This window comes from Plodia interpunctella, chromosome 3 (assembly GCF_027563975.2).
Source record: "Plodia interpunctella isolate USDA-ARS_2022_Savannah chromosome 3, ilPloInte3.2, whole genome shotgun sequence".
Lineage (NCBI taxonomy): Eukaryota > Metazoa > Arthropoda > Insecta > Lepidoptera > Pyralidae > Plodia > Plodia interpunctella.
The window spans coordinates 3,385,035-3,407,197 of record NC_071296.1 but is presented as its reverse complement, the minus strand read 5'-3'; the positions used below and the strand labels follow the sequence as shown (position 1 = coordinate 3,407,197).

The 22,163-nt window shown below is 33.5% G+C and overlaps 1 protein-coding gene across 2 annotated transcripts in view; it reads right to left on the bottom strand.

Annotated features, from left to right (window-relative positions):
* Window positions 1–22,163, bottom strand: part of LOC128683908 (uncharacterized protein) — a 72,489-nt gene that overhangs the window by 28,874 nt on the left and 21,452 nt on the right. The window contains exon 2 of one of the 2 annotated variants that reach the window (XM_053769990.2): window positions 4,821–4,859. The exons of the other annotated variant lie outside the window; for it this stretch is intronic. The gene's annotated coding sequence lies outside the window, so the exon portion shown is untranslated. The remainder of the gene's footprint in view (window positions 1–4,820; window positions 4,860–22,163) is intronic. 2 annotated transcript variants of the gene reach the window in all.

Sequence of the window (22,163 nt, the reverse complement as noted above, 5' to 3'; positions counted from 1 at the left end):
CCGTAACATATTTTTATTTATATACCGTATTATTTATATACCGTAACATAGTTATAAGAAAGCGATTCATTACTATATTACTAGGCACATAATAAAACGGTTCAAGTTCAATAAGATACACTTAATTATCTTATTACAGCTTCGTCAGAAAAAAGACTTTCCTGTTAAGTTTGATTGTGAATAAACCCACTCAGTCATTACATGGATTTAATAAGTACTTCGTGTACGGAGTACCTACTAATTCCATGGTGCATTAATACGACCTTTGTGCACTTTGCGCACTTTAATATTTTTCATACCTTGTCCAACCCGTTGTTGCTATGGAAACAAAAATCCATTAACCAGAACCCAACCAAAACAGATTACCCACAAACTTGCCTTGTTTATATTTCCCGGATCAGCACACAGTGATATCTCGCTGGAAATAATAAAGACAAACGCACAGAACGAATTATACCAACAGGTAGAGGGGGGTGGGGGGTATAATGCTGCACGGTACAAAGATACAAAGTTTATCTTTTGACGACAAAGCACTACCGACCTTCTTGATTCGATCAATTTCTGTTTTATATTTATTTCTTTGCTCATTGCCATTGACTTTTTATTTATTCTAATGATTTATTTATATAAATTTACCATCATATTCATCAATAACGAAAATGTTAGTACACTTACGTTTTATTAGACTGTGGTGTTTGTATAGGTACAAAGTTACACATAGCGCCCTTTGACGATACTGTACAACTTTTGGCTCAACTTAGACAACTGTGGCACGTGTTTGGACTGTAATGTTGCAAAATTAGATAGTAGAAACTTTAATTCATGGCTAAGATTCATAGTAACTAAAGTCACTTAGATCTTCTAAACTAAGCAATAGATTATGCAGTTTTATAGAAAATTTCTTCTTTTCTGTCTTTAAACCGGGTAACCATATTTTTATGTAATGTGAAATCACACGATATCAATAATTAATTAATATAAAAATATTGTAATTAACATTAGGTTACCAATTTCACTAATAGGTGTAGGTACACCTAATTTATTATTTTTATATTTTAGTACCTACTATTCCTGAGATTATATTAGTTGTATAGAACCTTTATAGATAAAATTTGATACGAAATAGTCATTTATTTAGAGCCTTTACAAAGCGTCTGTAATAGTGTTGAATGAAAGCATATGGTTATCAACATAACCACACAATTAATGTATGTCAACACATACATCAATTGTGTGTCCTAAAACAGGTTCATAATTGGATCAGTTTGTATGGATTGATCATCAGTCACATCTTAATGTTGTTTCCCGCAAATAATTAATTTTATATGATAATTGTTATAATCGGAAGCTTCAAAGTGAATACGCAAATCAAGCAACTCATTTGTGATTCCATTAACGGGCTTGAACTGAACTGATCTTGCTTGCAGCAATGTACCTTGATTCAATTAGTGAGTTGTCTCATAAATTTCTATTGTTACGTTCTGTCTTGTGCAGCAGATGTCTACTGATTAAGTGGTATTCAGGTAGATATATCAGACAACCGTTCCCTATAATTTGCTATTGTCAGCCTAACTTCTCTGTATAAGTATATCTTAGCTGTCGTAACATAAGTGCCGAGCCGTAGAATCCTTTATTTTTGTTGATCGATGATCCCCATTCAGTAGTAATAGTAACTGAACATTTTTTGTTTTTGTTAACATCGTGTGATCTATAAATTGTATCAAGAGAATTATTATTGTACCAATCAAATATAAGTTTTCAATTATTATAATTTATTATAAAGATTTCAAGGAGTTCGCCAATTAGAAAAAGTTATTTGTACTTACAAGATCTGCTTACAAAATCCTTATTAATAGAACATAGCATTACGTATGTTTAGAGCTCAGAAGGAGCGGGGTCTCTTTAACACAGGCATGTCTCAATGGTTAAACGAGACTTCATCAACTAGTTTATAAGTATAAAAAGGTATAGATGACCTTTTTTTAAGCATTTAAAAACTGTACTTATAGCTCATCATTAAAATGTATTTTATATACTTGTGCGAGTCCAACTCCTACTAAACCTCGGTTTTACGAGATTTTCTTTTATACGTAGTACGTATAATCTTATCAGTAAAAGTTCACGAGTTTCCCCTACCATCTCTTTGTAGACCAGAGTTTGTGGCAAACTTGAACAATCATGTTTAAACTTAAGAATTTATTTTTCCTTGTAAAGTTCTCGTCGTACATTCGCAACGACATTACTATTACAATTGCACAAAACGGCGAATAGAATAGCGTTGAAATGTTCAGTGTTTACAACAGATAGTGCTTTTATTTCCAACCATTCTATCTTTTATGAATCTATAGGATTCGTAATAGGCAATAAATAGTAAGTCAGTTACAATTTAAAAAAATATTTTTATCTGCACCTGTCTACACTCTTGTAACGATAATTAAGCCAGTTTAATACTATAAAATTTATGAATTTGTGTGATGGTAATCTAATAAAAGAAACAATATACTTATCTACATCCACGAAGTACACTAAATTTTTATCGTTAAAACTTTTTAAATAATATTTCAAGTCATTATAAAAGAAGTATCTCATTATAAAAGTTATTCATAAAAGTCTTCAACAGATAAAAGAAATAGAAAAAATAATGTTTATTAAAACTGATTATTGCGATGGAAAAATGTATTCATTTTAATTTTTTAGCAGCTTCTCTTCCCGCATGACATAATAAAAGGTAGTCAAGGAAAATGGCTGTAAATCGCAGATTTGACAAGCTTTTATATATGTATGTCGTTATGTCCCTATGTCTTGGGTGGAATCCGGCAACTCAAGTTTAAAGCAAATATCTTCAACCGATTGAGCTGATTTTTTTTACATAAACGTTTGGATGACAATGCATCATTGACAAAACGCATAATAAACATGACCAGATGGTGCACCCAGGATCGTGTACAGAGGTGGGAACTCCTCAACGATTTACTGCACGGGCATGATTTATTTGTCACACATTGAATGCAATAAGATCTTTCTGACAACAATAAAAGCTTATGTCAAAAATGATATTTTGGAATAAAATTTGTTTGTTATTAATTCTAACCTATCACTATTTATTTTCAAATTCACCAATCAGCTACCAAACAGCCACTGCTGTGCTTCTTGCTGTTCTTCCTTATAAGTATAAAAACATGATATACCTAGTATCTTTTCTTTTTTCTTTTATTTCAAAAGTTTTGGTAAGAAAAAAATTTACAGCTAATCTACCAGAGGGACAAACATTAAAAAACATGGCAGTTGAAAAACGCGGAACTAGCTTCAGATAAAAGTCTACGAGTGAATCTAGATAAATAGAGTGAGGCCAGAGACATCTTTTGTGAGGATGTCATTGTGGCCGGCGCAGAGCAACAGGTCCGTGAACATTCAAAAGCTTGACTCTGCGCCTGACAAGCGCAGCGGTTGAAAATTATTTACGCTGAGGAGCACTGAAGCAGACGAGTTGATTCAGCAGTTTGCGATGTTGTAAGAGGTACTCGTCATTCAAACACATGTTACGTAATAATTCAAAGACTGTACCTACTTAGATAGTAATATTCTTATCTGTATTTTGTTTAAGAAATGTATGAAATTTCCGTCTTTCCTATAAATGAAAATTTTCATACGATGACTTGGCATGGAAGTTTGTCAATTCCAAGTTAATTATAAATTACAATTATATATTCACATTACATTCTTAAGTATTATTCTCATTTTAATATATATAATTTACAGTATTCAGTTATTTAATTTTATCGACAATATCATGGACATATTTCATATGAATTATATTGATGGCCATAAGAACACAATTGACGAAAAATATTTTGGTTTCTAATTTAGGTATTTACGTATGTACCTTATCAAAATTTTCACCGATCTCACAATCTTTTCTTCATGTGTATTATTAAAATTTCTCCCCATTTATATCATTGTATTTAGTATACGCAAAAGAATTATTGTAACTTCAAAGAAATCGATCGTCAATATACAATCTCTGCGGAATCACAGTGCAACAGGTATCATTGTACTATGAGATGAGCGCAGTAATGGAGGATCCTTTCATACAAACGAGTCCCATTCATCGCGACTTTCCATGTGGAATGTTCTAGAATCGTCCAGATTAAGAACTCACCGCTCCAGTTATGAATAAAACATGAAAACGTGAACGCCTGGATCTTGAAACCGCTGTAATCTCAAAAGCCGTCATTAAAATTAGGCTCGGATATGATTTAGGATGTGAATGGTTTTCTTCGACTGAATGAATACATTTTCAACAGTCTTCGAAAAATTGTAGTTTGGAATGGATTTTTATTGCTTTTACTTTATAGATTTTTTATCAGTCAACACACTTCAATACAAGTCTTCGACCCTAAAATAAAAGAAAATCTTCTGACCGGAAGGTTGATCTAATCTATAATTACAACGCTTAACTATAATCACATTTATTAGAATTAGAAATGTTAATTTGCCAGAACACAGCACACATCAAAACATACCTGTAATCATGAAACCATGAATTAGTATTTCGAACTACTATCTAACCGAAAAAATTGTTTTCCATAGCGGGATAACCTTAAAGCCACGAGATAAAATATAGTGATGGACGAGTTTTTACCGTGGAGAATTCCCACGGTAAAAACTCATCCAACACTAATAAAACAAGGTACAAATAGATGGCAGCACGGTAGCGAAGCCATTCTCTCAGCCCGCCATGAATATTCATTTCATATTTTAATTCTTTAAATTAGGTTATATTGTTGAACTACGCATATTAAGCGAGTTCCCCGACGTACCTTATTTGACTACGTTCTTTTTGCAGAAAAAGGCGGGACCTGAAAGGAGACAGAAAAACACATTTATTGTATTATCTTATTATATACACTACAAATTTAGAAGTTTATTATTTTGGTTACTCAATTAGGCATGTCCCAACCAATATAACATTGAGTACACAGGTGAAAAATAGCGTATACACACGCGAGCGTGTGTGACTGTGATCCAAACTTTCGTTGATAATAAAAATATAATTATATATTCTATAATAAAAATATAACTGCACTAAAAAGACTAAAATATACTTAGCTGACGGATACTTATTATACACAGTCCTATGCCCTTTAACTACCATAGAGAGTAATAAACAGGCGCTACGATAAATCACGTCGCGTCGCGGCAAAATGAAAAGATTTTCCGCCTTCAGTACATATGTAATTATTAACATGTGGCGGGGGTCACGCAATGTACTTAGATTTTCATGTAGACCTCACATTATAAAAGAGTAATAAGGTAATGATGATGGTGTAATATATACGGTCCAATACCACTAAAACCAACAGAAATTACTAAAATATGCGACAAGCGCCTAATATAAATTTATGTCTATTTTATGAAAGTGTTTAAAGTTCAGGAGGAATAATTTTCGCTAGACTTATTATAATGCACTCTATTGTTCTAAAGTTTCTAAGTCAATGTAGTTATGTTTGGCTCATAAATATTTATGAGCCAATCGAAACATAATTACATTGACTAATAATGTTAAACTAATAAGTTTATTTTTAGGGTGAGATGCATCAGCCAATGTTGACGTCAACTTTAATCTGCACGCCGCTGTAATTTAGATAATTCGGCACATTTAGCGATTTTTGCGAAGGTTAAAGTTAACGTCAAAGTTGACTGATGCAACTCAACCTAAGTCTGCTTCGTTTCGTTTTATTCGCACAGGTTAATTTCTTGGCTTGTAGAAAATGTCTAGAAAAAGATACTAATTAAAACACTGACGCTGGCTGCTCTTTTTAAAACTGCATAATAACGGGCTTAAATTAATTAGGTTTGTGTAAAGAGCACAAAATGAAACAAAAATCAGAAATAAGCGATCAAAGTACTCATAAAAACAATATTATTACGTATAATTATTTTTACTTTAAAGTTGTTGGTGCTAAAGATTTGATACCACTTTAATGTCATCCTGAAATTCCCACAGAAGTGACGCGGTGGAGCATAGCTAGTGTATTGTATCCCAAATTGATATAATTTACCATGGCAAATAAACGCCGATGGATTGAATTGAAACCAATATGAGAATAATGTGCCATCGGCCGCCTCTCGCACAAAATAAATATACAATTTTCGCAAGACCCGCGCGACCCGGTGACACCCAATTTAGACGAAAGCCAATTTCATCGCTCCGATATGAATTTTTAAATTACTCTATCCTCACATCGTGCTAAGTCCCGTTAATACACGTAAACTTTAGGTAATACTGCCTACACTAACTTTATAAAAGCTAAGTACCAGCTGCCTCTACTATTGCGAACAAAGTTCAGAAATAATTCATAGTTATGGAAATTTACTCTCAAAAACCTAAAAGCAACATGTCAAAGTTTTTTTAGGCATTAGGAGCTTTCTGTGTTTTATAAAGTCCATTTGTATATTAACTGTATACTGTGTTTTATAAAGTAAATTTGATATTTGATCGTGCTTTTTATAATTTATATGGGTGGGTGGCACTTGTCAACTTTCAACAATATTCGCGCCGCCGCCGTTGTCGATTAGATGCAATGGCGTACTTTTCGTTTTTCTGCGCAGGTTAAAGTTAATGTCAAAATTGAATGATTGCAACCGAACCGAAATATATAACTATTTGACTCCAATAACCACTAACACATTTCATTTGTTAAAATATGAAATGCTTGATTGAACTGTAGATTATGAGATGATTTTGAAAAATGTTTCTTCTATGGCGGCAGTACATTTGAATACGTCCACACACATAAAAAAGTCGAACGGAAACTGCTCGCAAACTGAAGCCCCATCGAAGTCCATTCAGCAGCTTTATCGGACGTGGAAATAAAAACAACGAATTTCCCTTTTGCTTTTATTTTCATCGGCTTTCCATGTAATCGGGAAATATTATATTCCCGGGATAAATGTAAAACAAGGGAGGAATTTTATGCAAGAAGGAAGTTTGATTCGAAACGTCTGGAATATTTCTGAATATCTTTATGTTACGTAGAATACCACAGATCAAATAATTTTTGAACGAAAATTTCTGTCCCATGTTCAGATAAAAAACAGTCAGACTTCGGTCACTTCAGGAGTCATAAATCTTTTCATGGGTGCGCTACATAGCAATGGAAGAATAATGAATTTATTATAAAAACACTAGTTTGTCACGGCATTCTATTGAAATTAAAAATTAAAAATTAAAATTTATTTTGTCTATGAAAATATAACACCCGAGAGTTTAAATAAAATAATATTATTTCACATGTTAGAACAACAGAGTAAAAATGGGAGAAAAAAACCTTGGCAACTGTCAAACAACAATAGCATTCCCAGGTAGGGTTGACGTTACACTCGCGACCAATTACTTCATAGCCGAATCTTCAAAATTGTAAGGACTCTTTCGGAATTTACGAAAATTTGCGGCTATTTGCGCCTAATTCCCTAATACCATCCAAAGATACATAAAATAGCACTTTGATTGAAAACAAGAAAAAAATATAAGAATGTGTTGCACCAATTAACTCTGACGTTAACTTTAACCTGCGCAGAAAAACGCAAAGGACGCCATTTTGTCTAAAGGTCATCGGCGCGAAGGTTAATCAACCTCAAATTAGACTGGTGCAACACACCCTAAGATTAGAAAACCTGAAACCTGCATCGCACGTTTAAATCATCGTCAAAGTAAAAGAGGCATCAAAATTATGAGATTAGCAAAACAAGTAAACGAGACTTCTATAAGTAATGGCGCCTCGGAACCAGGCAACACGTTAGATAAGACCTCGTCGGAAGCCATCCGCGCCTAATGCCTCCCTAAGGTACAATGCTCGCACTAGCCATCGCATCTTGTTAGAGCCAATAACGTTTTACGACGAACCTCCAACAGAATTTAATCGCTTGTTATAATGTTAGGTATGGAAGACTTTGAAAAAGATGAATTGTGTTAGGACAATATGGAGTGGGAGTGGATCTTAGATTTAACTCTAATGAAAATTATGGAAGAAGATATTCTCCGCCGACCATAGATGATAAAAAAGATAAATAAATGTTAGATATTTTCTTTCGTAATATAATAACTGCTGTATGAACCATACAAACAAATTCCCTAACTTAAAGGATTACAATTACGTAATTGGAAAATTTTGTATGTAAACATTTCGACATGGAATTATACTAAAAGATTCAAAATGAAAGTCAGCGAAAAATTCACGTGTATTTGGTGATATATGGAGGAGAACCACAATACACGCCTTTTTGGTTGTAATAAAATATTGTAATATAATTACAGTACTGGTATAGTAAATAAGTATTTGTATAGAAACAGAGATCACGAAGCACATTATGTGTGATTGCGAATCATTGGCTGGTAAGCGACTGGACCTATTTGGAGCTGCGTATCGATAGAAGACTTCAGGCACTTCGTACCAGGTGACATTCTGAAGCTTATGCTGTCCTTCTTCAAAAATTCCTGAGCCTATGAGTAAAACACAATAGAGCCAAAGGTTTGACGTGCATACAATGAGCCTCGCTGCATGATAATAATACTGGTATAGTAGCATGAAATTGGCGAGTCATGGAGTGAATGTAACAGGGTTTGTACGCAATATCTGACACATTCTGCCTCAATTGTAAAGGTATCGCATAATTTATGTGCTCACTCATGTACCTACATACAAACAAACTCTATACCTAAGGACACAGCTAGTTACCTGTTCCCGCAGATACGCTCCCGTAAGAATTTTAGGTTAAAAAGTTGTGCTATTCCATTCTACCCGTGTTTCAAATTTAATCAAAATAATAGTAGAATATAATATTAGTAGAATAGTCTCCATACCCTCTTGGATTTCGTACGTACAAGGCGACTAAGGGATAAAAATCCTTGACTTGAGAGCTGTTAGGCGTAACGGGCAATGCTAGGAAAGAAGATTCTGCTGATGCAGATGCTTCTTCAAAAGATTATTTGTCCCCGTGCTTCGAGGAGTTACAGCCGGAAATGATACCGGGAACTCGTGAGAGGAGATAGTGGGAGTGAGACACAAATACCTAAGAAAAAATGCTTATCACAAATCAAACAAGTATTAGGTGTATTCAAATTATTCTGACCGTAATTCCGAACAAGGAAAAAGTTCAATAAAAGTTATAGCACTGCCCAAAATAACACTTACAACTTACAATTGCCCTAGCGGGTTGACTTGAGTGAGCTCAGCGAACTTTTGGAAATGAAAAATTTGTATTTTCATCAATACAATTTAAGTTTTTTCTATGCCTCTCTTGATTGTTGTTTTCTATGTACTGTAAACTCGTGTAAAATAAGAATTATTGTTACATTTTATTCCGTTTACACTTACATAACTTACAATTGTAAAGATCGTAACAATTGCGGTTAAGTAATAATGTGAAAATTATAGAAATATAGGCTCAAAGAATATTCAACTCTTCTATTTTCATAGTAAGTAGACATTTTATTATTTTATCTATTCAGTGCTACGTGCCAATCCAATCGGTTCGATCTACCCCTGGACACTTTAGACCCAGGAAATTGAAAGACCGCCACCTAGCTTCGTGATCTGAATACGGACTTATTACGGGTTCTCTGAGCAATATTCGTTTCAAAAGAAATCAAAGAATATCAGCTATAGAAAAATATATAAAAATGTAAATCTGATATATACATTTTGATTGCATATTTACTTACAAATAAATGGCTACTTTACTTCCAACTAGTCAAATCAAATACTTATTTCTAATGTCAAATACAATATGGAGCTTGTATGACCATGGAATTAGTAGCTACTACGACGGAGTACTTACTAATTCCATGTGTATAACAGCGATGTATTGTGATGTCAAAGATTTTGAAGTCAAAAACATGTCTGAGGTCAAATATGAGTTATGAATTAAATTTCTGACATTGAATCTGTAGGTAATGAATGTGAATTTAATTTTTTATAAATCCAAAGACCGGGTTTTCATATAATATATAGTATTCTCTATTATATATTATATTTCATATAATATATAATAGAGAATACACCGATAACATTCGTTATTTACACTGGCCGCGTTTTATTTCAGGCAATCAAGGTGCAAGTTATTAACCTGTCGGTGATAATCCGGACTGCAATATTTTACGAAATTGACAGGCTGATATACTCATAACTTGTATCGGAAAACCTGATATGAAAATTATTTACAGCAGTTTTTAAAATGTCCCTGGAAAATTTTCATAATTGGAATTACTAAAGATCTCTTTATTATTGGAAGCTTTACATATTGCATTCATTTTATTACAAATATGATTTATCAGAAGTGACAGGTGTAGTAATGTTCAAGTGTCTTACAAAATAACCAATCAAAACGGTCGATTTATCGTCTCCTTTTCAAGAATGAACGGAAGGAGACATTGTAGTAAATTATTCAGACAAATTCCAAGACATATTCAATGAGAATTTACTTGGGAAATCTCAGTAAACAATAATTTCTCAGCGGGAGTTTACAAAAGTATCGATTTGAGTACCTAGTAGAAGTGCAAGTCACAAGTCTAGAGTGTTGTAAGAAAACGAAATGCGAGTGCTCCGTTCCTTTCAACCGTAACACTTACCTACCGAAGTGGTCGTATCGTATATCATTTGAAAAGCTCTAAAAATGACCCATAAAAGGAAAAATACGTTTAGTGCCACGTAATAGTTTTAAAACATAGAAAATAGAAACACAGAACTACACTGCTTCTGTAAAAACTTGGTAATGTGCAAAATTTGGACGTAAGACAACTAAATGATGCTGAATTGAAACTCGCAAAATCCTTGGTTTTCCTTAGGCGTCATACAACTTTTTACTTTGTGCAAATTCAGGAAAAATACTTTCATTTAGTATTTTACAAGGTGCAGGCACTTGTATTATACCAATACAATATTTTTAATAAATATATTTCGAATAAAAATGTTGAATTAATTTCCGAGTAATTTGAAAAATAATTCAAAATATATTTATATATTCAGACGATAGATCAAAGTGGAAGCAAGGAAGGAAGAAAGGTACCTACTACTAAACATATATTTTTCCTTCCTAATGTCGCGCTATTAAGTACGTTATATACGATTCTAACAACCAGTCCGATAATAAACCGTTCCTTGTATATAACTAAGCAATCATTTCCGAGAAATCACAAACATGAAAGGTAAATTACTTGGAAAATACAAACCAACTTCATAATCATATAATTTGCAACTTAAAGGTTACGCATTCAATCTATGTTTAAAAGATCATAAGTTCAAAACATTTTGCTATAACTAAGTGGATCTCCCACCTGGACCGGCCCGAGCTTTGCCGCCTATACTTCCACAAGCTCACTTAATCCTTAGATCTTCCTTGGAGGTTACGTTGCTCCAGTTTACGGAATCGATAGCCATTGTCTCAACTCTTTGTTTAAATTTATATTATAATATCACAATCGGTATTTATTTAAACATGGTAACAAGTTCTAAAGTATCGTGTATTTATATATGTATGAAATATTTATAAATTTATTTTTTGATTTATTATTATTATTTTATTTTTAGCAACCACATAGCATTCTCTATGTTACCCAATGGTTGACTTTTAGATGCTTTTAGTTGTTCTTTTGTATTTTGTGCAATAAAGTTTAAATAAATAAAACTACAGACGCTGGACGCCGGACGCGGCTTACGACATTTGTTGCAGTCCACCGCCATCGTCTATAATATTGTAGCTCCCAGACGAGATTTTGATATTTTTTTTATTTAAAAATGTCAAGAGATCTTTTAAATTAATATTGTAACATTCGTGGCATTCAAGAAAAACAGTAATTATGTCATGTGAGTATAGCGTGACAATGAGCTGACTCAATGGCCATTAACCAATAATTTAGCTTTATGAGTCGGTCACGCTATCTATATAACCGAAATGGGACTAATGAACATCGCCTGTAAAAATTGGTAATTATATTCGAAGTGCCTACCTAACTTATCAGATGCTTGACAATACAGTATCAAAAAATTACTAGTGCTCAATGGAAATCTTAATTTGTACCTCTTATTGTAAATATAAACGAAAGAAAAATATGATATATAATATATATGGTATTTCATATAAGGCAGGTTTATCAATACTATCTCGCAACCAACATGTTGATCAAGTACCCTCGTCCTACGTAATCGAGAAAAGCAGCACGGTGCGGTAACGTGACGAAGTGTTTTGTATATTTGAAATATATTTTTTATATTTACTCAAAACAAATATAGATTGACGTCGCGTTGCACCGTTCCCCGTTCAGCTAGGACTACTGTTTGGCGAAATGTCACCAGGTTCTCACAAAGACGAACTTTATTATTCTCTACTCCAATAGTTTAGTTTTCAATGGATTCCAGGCATAAAAGCTATTCCTATACAGTTTTAACTGCGACGTTTCAAACAATTTAAATTTAACTTTGCGACTTCGACATGGATAGATAAGGTCTTATCGTGTCGGGATGGACTGAACTAGTTGTGGAACAAAACGTTGTTATAGTTCAAATAACTATTAGCAACGAGAAATATACCTACAATATTTGTAATAAATAAAATAAGTATAATTTTGTTTGTTTACTTTATCTACTGTTTATCTGCTTGGTAGTAGGTATATTAAAAAAAAACATTTTACACGTGAAACTTTCAAATTTTCCCAAACATTTATGGATAATAAATTATATTACTATCGGTCTTTGACCACTAGAAAATTTGCTTTAATAAAATCGCATTATATATAACCCTAATCAAAGACTGTAAAACAGTCAATGTTATATGTAACTGAAATTTAAAGCCATCGATATCGCAAAAAATCTCCCCTGAATTGAACTAAGTCCTAGTAATCACTACGTACCGCAAACAGGCGTCTGATCTCGATGGAGGCTGGCGGTCGACTGAGCACAATCGTAGCGGAAAACACGGGCGATCCTTTCCTACCCTCATTTCTGCATTCAGCATCTAGGCAATATCTCACTGAATAGGGGCATAGAGCGTTCGTGCAGACACGCTGGTCTATTCAGCTTTCAGCGAAACATCTTTATTAGCAAGTGATTGGTAGTCACGTACTTCAATCACTTCTTTTTCCTTTTTTTTACTTTGAATATTACTTTACAGGTCAGTCGTAAAGTAGGGAACTCGTTAGTGTCAAAATTGTTTGTTTCATTGAATATGTAATATTATAATCTATATAAAATAAAACAGAACTCTGCTCGATAGAAAAAAAGAAGCATTTTAAGATATTGGAATAGATTTTATCAAAGATTATAGCCTACTTTTTTATAATATTTTTTATAATCACTACCCCCGTATTATCCTTCGTCAATTGTTAATCATCAAATGTTATCATGAAGGGTGTTTATCTGTTAATGTATATGTTATAAAATATATTTTTTTAGTACTGTTCGAAGAACAAATTTGGTGCGCTTCGACGAGTGCGCTCAAAACAAGTGCGCTTCGTGGAAAATATATTCTATGAATATTGAAAACTCCCGAAACTGTCAACTATTGTGTTATTCTCCATCACAAGAAAGATCATTAGTATGGTAGACCACCAAATTGTTATAATTTCGCCACAATGCCACTAACGACCGTTGACAAAGGTCGTGTTGCCGCCCTGTCATTTCAATGAGTATATAACAATCCTACTGAGAATATGTGAACATCATATGAGTGTAGCTTGTAGCTTACAGCTTATAATTTCATAGCCAAACGGATATTCCACAGTTTGATGTAAACAACGATAAATTCTTTAGTCACCGACCATTCGTTATTCGATAACATTCCAAATTTGAACACGCCAATTGCACGCGATGTCGTCACGAGGTAATACGATATATTTCCAAAATACAAATTTATTATAACATCGAAGATTTTATGTAACATGTTCGCCACAGTCTAGTGGTGAAAATATTACGTCAATGAAACGTAAAGGCCAAATAAATATTTTAAACTGCACATTTCTTAGTCTTGAATAGCGACTCGATAGTAACATATTCAATTTCGCCGAATAACATGAAATTTTATTACCGGTCCTTTTCCCTAATAAAGCTGCAATTTTAGCACAAAGTTTTTCTCTCGATTTTTTTTTCTAGCTAAGATGAAAGAAGCCGTGGCGTGTTGCGAAGCTCTAGAATAAAACTACTCCATGTCTTCCCTTGGCTGTCATATGACGAAGGGATAAAATGCCGCCCTAGTAAATTGATGAGCTACAATAGTTGACGAAAGGCAGGACAGACGATAAAGCCATCTGAGAAAAAAGCCGGTAAAACGCTCAGATTACAGAGAAAGCCGTGAGCAAGAGCTAGTTAATAGAAAAGAAGCGGTAAATATTTTCCGTAGCTCAGACGTAAACAACGGTAAACCCTGCGCTCACCCATCTGTCATATGTGTCGTAACACCCACCTTTGGGACCTAGGTGACATAACGTATCGTACGTTTAATTTATGAAATGTCGCGACAATAACATTTAGTAGGAACACAAACGAGAATTAAAAGCCTAATTTTAGCTCTCATAGAAATCTACATTGACCTGATATATAACCATATATAATATAATTCAAATGTAAGTGCATTTCCACATAATTGAATCAAATTTCTTTAACATTACACGTATTAAAATGGTACTTTTAAATATTCCGGCCAACCAAATGTTGGTTATATTTCGGATGGCTTAGGGGCTAGATGGCTTAGACCAATTTTTATATATGAAAATTAGATACATAAGCAAAAATTAATACAAAAATACAAATAAATACATGTTTTTGCCACTTTAGCACGAATACCGACTTGCAAGTTCGTTTTTCATTTCCAAGTTCGAATAATTCCTGTCACTCTAGTCGCCAAGCTTTGATAAAAACATCACAAGCAGCGAGCTGACACTGAAACGTTCAGGAGAATATAAACAATAGTAAATCCTTGTATCAACGGCCATCCGTCATCCATCTTCCCCTGGGTTCCAGAGCCAGGTGAGTTGAGATGACACTTCAAAGATTAAACGAGCGATGTTGAGACGAGCCAATAAAGACACTGTTGAATGGCGACCGGCTGGGGCCTTAACGTTGAACTAATGACACCGAAATGATAAAAATTTTAGGTCAAAACGTTACGTAAAAACCTGGATTTTTCATGTACGAAACAAATAAAGTATTTGTTAAAACGTGTGCCACAACGGATGTCACATAGTTTTTAAACGACAAGGATTAATTAAGTATATACGATAGTGGTCGAACCAGTATTAAAAAAACACGCCAGTATTAAAAAAATATAATTATTGTAATTTTTTTTAATACTGGCGTGTGGTTTCACCACTATCGTATATACTTTATTAATGGTTGTCGATTAAAAACTATGTGGCATCTGTTTATTTCCATATCATTATATATATGTTTATGTTATAGAATGTAATATCCTTGACATGTAGTTATTTTAAAAAAGTATTGTCCCACAATACTCACGAAATCTTCTAAAGAATAAAACAAATAAAACACATGTAAGGTAAGTTAAGATGTGCAGATCTGTCTAACAAACATTTCCGTTGGTCACAGGAAGTGTCGGTATGAGCCATTAGTGCCACGGATGTGGGCAATAAGGGGTGAGGGGGTTAGGGGGGGGGGGTGTAGTAGTTGGTTTGGACAGAGGTACAGACAAAGGGCGAATGTTAAACATTTCCTCTGGAATTGACTACGCTGGTCACGTATAGCTTAGTTTGTAAAAGGTTTTTATTGCGTTTTTTACAACACGGAGCTCAACAAATATGTAAGTTTTTTCCTAATACTACAAATTCATTTGAAAGGCTTAAATACGTATGAAAAAGTTGTTTTATTGCATTATTTTGGAAGAGAGTCCTCCACTATATTAGGTAATAATTCCTACTGAAGTCACAGAAATATTGTAATAGTACTCGTATTAGTGTTGTTCTAGACCATACGAGGCAACCAACAGACATTTTGTCAGCTGATGAATAAATAACGGCTTTAACAATAGAGGATTAACGTCACGCAGGTCGCAGATTATAGCCTAATAATCTTCACAATTAAAACATCTTATTTTTACGCGGGCGCTGGTTTTCAGGGCGTTACAGCCGCAAATAAACTGGGAACATGTGAAGACATGAGAAAAGGCTATTCATTTATTAATTAAAAATAGTAAAAAAAATTACTTATAAATTTTAATAACAACAATAATAGAATTCATTCATTCAAACATATTTAGTCCATTTTGTTAGTAACAATGAAATATTAACCTTTGTCTTTAATCGAATTTTCATTCGATTTTAAAAGCTTTTATTTAATCTCAACTGTAATCTGTTTAACCTGTCTGTAATCAAATCTTTAAGAGAAGACCTCAACGGTTTACATCACGGACACGGGTTTTTTATCACTATATAAGATATCTCTGACGACAACAAAAGCTTATGCTAATTTATTTTTTATAAAAAAACTTATCGTTAAAGTTTACATGAAAAAAAAAATTAAATACATTTTCAAACCAAATATAGTTCAACACTAGCTTCTTCATTTGAAGTTACCAAAATCTTTTTTGATGTACTTTTTGACTATGTACATTATGTACATATTTATATATGAGTTTCTTTCGGTATTTCTTCTCAGCAGTGGTTGTTCCGAAATGCCAGTAGTTTGTAGCTTTTGAGAAATAACTATTAAATATAAAAATTGACGTGAAAAAGTGCCTGTGAAGGTCTAATATCTGAATAAATGATTTGAAATTTGAACTTTCGTCCGCCAACAGAACCGCAGAAAGTGACAAATATATTGATAGCCTCATTAATATTCCAAAACCATCAAGGAGACATCCACTGTTAATTTAGGTCGTGTTATATTGAAATGACTATACCAATTATTGGATAGGCATTTCCAAATTTAATTAGAGTTAGAATTAATCTAGTCGATCGAAGTCAAGGTTAATACGATCTTAGGTTAACCTGATTAATCTATGTAATTGAGTTCTGTCATTGACTTTGACATTAAACGTTTCAATGAACATGTTATATTACATTTTCATACAACTAGATTAAATTTTTCCAATGTATAACAAGGAAATTATTGAACAGAAAAAAGATTGAGAAAATATACTACATTGACAGGTCTGAAATGCATCACATAAGATCTTGTGTCTCGTAGCATCGTCGTAGCCACAGAAATCCTGTCGTAGCACTCGTAGAGCTACGAAACACGCTATGGCGTAGGCGCGTAGCAATAATAAATTTGCGGCGAACAGGTTTCATTTTTTTCTCGCGTGAATGAATTAAAATAAAAAATAAATTTGACTAATATATATAGTGTAATTCCTGTTTAGGTGTATAATTTATATGTTTTTACACGAGAAAAGCCGAAACAAGCCGCTAGTACCTACTAAAATAGAAAAAAAATTGCGAATTCTTAGAAACAATTCCTCAAAAATGAACGAAGCGCAAAATAAAAAAATTAAAATGCTTCCAAACATTTACACGTATTTCTCTTTATCATTCGCCTTAATTTTCACCATTCAGCTTTAACGAAGCGACGGAGCTTCAAGAAGCTTACCGTCTGACGCAAACACTGTTGCTATAATTTGCGGAACAATTCCGAAGGAAGCAGCTGCGGTATAAACCGCCGGTTTTATTATTTCTGTTGGGGTTGCCAGCTTATTACTCGTGCCGAGGTGCGGGAAACTTTCTCTCATAACGTTACGTACAAACGCGTTAGCACTGAGAATGTATCATATGTAGACCACATCATTGTATTAAAAATTTGAATAAATGTTATATACTATCAAAATCACCACGGTTCACACGGTTTTTGATGTAAAATAAAAATTAACCTAATTTCCCATTATTATTGTTAATGATGAGGATGAGAGAGAAATAAATTATTACATATTATGGATAACTCGTTCTCTGCTAAGTTTATATCTTTATTTTGGCATCGAACAGTCATTACAAATATAATTAATAGCCTAGTATTTAACTAAAGTATCTAATGGTACAGATCACCAGGACTCGCCACACAAATAATAATAAATACCAATACCATATATTTCTTTTATCTATTATAAATACTAAACATAAATAAAGCCTAAACATACAACAAGAGAAATATAATTTAATCCAAAAATATGGCACTTATGAAAATCCACCTGGCTAGTTCTCATGAATGAAAAAGACCAACTGTGGAAAACATACGCATGACCCGATTATTAAATATAAGTACTGGCCTTCCTTACTCAATAATAAAGTGTATCGAGGAGCGCGCTCAATGTAGATTTTCCCCATGGAAAATAATGATGTGACGTCACGTGTCTGTTGAATGACGCGAAGCCGTTAGCGCAGATTATATAATGAATACAACATAGATATACAACTACAAACTGAACAAAATCTTCCAAAACCATCTAACATATAACTTACCAAAAGTAGAAGTTCATTTTCTGACCTTACAGGTTTAATTATTGTTTATATAGGTACGTACGAAAGTAAAAAGTTATGAAATATCGAAACTCATAACACATACATAAATGTTAGAGAGAGAGAGATCGCTGGTATTCTAAGTATATCGAGCCATATACAACATCAAAGGCGGACTAGTGTACGTGAAGCTTTACGATCTATGCTTGACTGAGGAAGTACATATTTCGAATAATCACTAAGCGCGTCTATATTAAAAAAGTAAATCGATTTATTTATTTATGTCTTGCTAAACACATTTCTTAACATTTAAAGTCTTCATTACAGCAGAAAAAATTATCAAGTTTCTTCCTTATATGGACATATTAATTAATTAGAATAAATAAACTAATTCACAAAAACTAAATATTGACTCACAAAATAGACCAACTCACTATAGACTCAATAAATTAATACAAAGATCAAAAGATTTCAATAAATCAAATGAAAACATAATTAGCTCAAGTATACACAAATTGGATTACTTAATAAACATTTTGGAAGGAAAATCGTTCAAATTTTCTTTAAGTTACTTCTAGCTAATTTTGCATTAATTTCCATAAATTTCTTTAGACAAGTGATGTAACTAGGTAACCAAAGGCTCTGTGAAAAATATTTGGGGCGCTATAAAAACGTGTGCAAGGAAAATTCGGATCGCAATTCAGAATCCAAGGGCCCCGATATTAGAGCCCGCGAAAGCCGGGGTTCAAACAATACAGGTTTTTTTTTTCTTTTTTGTAAATCTAAGGACGGTAATTGGATAAAAGAACTAAAACTAATTGAATAAATTACCTTCTATTTTCCAACTTCAGTTTTGAAAACTTAATGTAAACGGCAACTATAATAAATGCAAAGACTTCTCCTGTTATTCATACACGGCTAAAGAAAATAATGTCAGAAGGAGTATTCTCTTTGCTTTTTGACTTTAAATAATAGATAATCATGCTATTTGGAAAAATGTATTTCAAGTAAGAAATGATCTAAAATGTAATTTCTTTAAGCAGCTTTTTCTTGTGCTAATTGTAAAAGTAGATCAAGCGATAAATTCGAATGTTGTCTGTCATTTTTTAAATCCCAGTCTGAGATGATCTGAGGTATTATCAAAATCATTTATTGATTTTGAAGGATCAGTCAGTCAGCGAAAAAGCACGCTAATTTTAAACGGTACTTTATGATCATGTCTATGTGTAACTTGAGGCTTATTCATATTTAACATTATTTTTTTAAGTTTACAAAATTCAAGCTAAACTAAGAACTTAAAAGACGCAGTGGTGAAAATGTTGACTAAATAAACTTAATTGAATCTTTTGCGGTCCTAAACTCTTCGGGCGAAGAAAAATCATCTCTAACGCTACATTTTTTTACTTTCAAACGAAAATTTTATTATCCGTACTTACTTATAACAAAATTAAGGCGACGTGACTATTAATAAATTCATTCACAAATATTGGCATATAACGTCAGGAGGCTACCTCCATACACGTGCAAGAGATTACCTTGAGAATTTACAGTAGTAAAGTAACGTTATACTGCCTTGATTGTTGCGTAAAGAATATCGCTTTATATTAACACCATACCTCCGCCGCCCGCCGTAATTCCATGGCTTTATGTAAGGGATGTAGACGTCAAAGGTATTCTAGTTTCATTCTATTTCACCAAAATATTACTATACATTTTAACCCCCGACTACAGAAAAGCAGCTATACGTTCTATCTATATCTGTATAGAAATAGGAACGCAGCCACAAACACCCAACCAAAAATTAAATGTTTGAACGCATTCTTTACTTACTTGTTGCTATAAAAAATATATAGAACTACGCCATTTTATCGTTCTACATAGTTCGGCCTTTAATTTCTAGTTTAGCAGCCAAACGGCTAAACCGATTTTGATCTAGTTTTCTTTTTTAAAGAGAATTTAAAAGACAATTTTCTTAACTTTCTTGGAAAATGTGCTGTAAAACCATCAGCTCTTATTTAGCAACTTAGGTATTTTTTATTACAGAAAATCAAGTAGCACAGAGGATAGGTAAAGAATAGGGCGAGTAGAGAGTAGCGTATAGTAGTAGTAATAGTGCAGGTAAAAAATATTGCAAGTTGATGGATATTTTGTGATAAAACCATTCCCTTGTACTTGTGTGTATTATAATCATAATAAGTCACGTTTTCAACGGCATTAGAGATTAACGACTGAGAGAGATGGCGTTAATTCCCAGCAGTGGGAAAAAGTTATAGGCTGTCAATTAATGATGATGATGATGATAAGAGATTATATGCGAAAACAACTTAAAGTTTATGATTTGAAACTTTGAAGTACGCTTCTCTATCAAAATAAATTTACTAATTTGATTCAACGCCTTCCCCAGGAGAATATCTGAAGAGTTATTTAACTCATGAATAGATAGCGGTATAATAAAAGTCATGTCAGATATTTATAAGTACATACCTAGTTAAAATAAAATCCAAGGCTTATTTTTAGAAATAACGCGCTCGGTAAGTAAAAGCTCATGATCTTTCAAACCACACGCTCCTCGATATCAAAACGGCTGAATATCAAATATAAATAAACGTAACGCTAAACTGCCATCGGCCTGGCGCCAAACGATCTAGATAAGCAAAGATGGATGTATTTGCTGCGAGTTCTTTCAGGCTGAACGTAGAAAAATCACTCGCGAGAACCCCGGGCGAAGGGAGGGCAACCTAATCGAATGTCGGTGGGAAATCAAACCGCTAGCATTCGTAACGCTCAAATTGCTCCAGTGATTTGTACGAGATTGATTACTAGCGACCAGCTCCAATCACCAAAGAGTGTCTTTCTTACAATAGAATTCTCTCCTCGTATCAATATTTCTGTTTTGTTGTTTCTTGTATCTAATTTTTCAATTCAGGGATCTTCAAGTCTAGAGTGAATAACCATAATTTTAGCTTGCGTGTACCACTTTAAACCTCATCTCTGCTACCGATCAGGATTGAGGTCAAACCCAAATTTCTAAAAATATTTTTTTCTTTAATATAAATTATAAAATACAGTTTAGAAAAGATTGAATAAGATAATATTAGCTAGAAGGCTATGTCGGCTATGAGTATTACAGCGTTGAATCTGGGACGGACTGGTAGAGGCTAGTATAACTTCGAATCTTTATATTGGTGGAGTTTGCTCAAATTCCACTCGATACTTTTGTTCATGATAGAAATACTCGGCTCAATCGAATAGTGCAATGTGAACAATGCTGAATCAGCTCAGCCGGTCCGCTCTACTACCTTCCCATCTCGCAAGTGGTGCACTCAAATATATTTCAACAATTCCATTTGCTACCCTTATGACACAGAATATCCTCAAGACGCCGATAGTATAAGCAAAACTGTAGTTTCTTACGTGCTCGGAATTCAAATATTGACAAAACTCATTCTATCATAGTTGAACTTCGCGATAGCTTCGCTTATGTCAACTCGTGAACGGCTGCTGCTAGGGAAAACTAGTCCGGTCGATCCTTAAATATAGGAAAAAAAGATTATTTTTTCTGTCGTTGTATCCCACACAGGGATGTCTCCTGGCACAGGCATTTATATGCTTAAAAGGGGACACCAATCGACTAAACAATTTTTGTAAGCATGTATTTTTTAAAATAAAGAAATTATTATTATTATTATCCCACTGCTGTGCAGTTTGT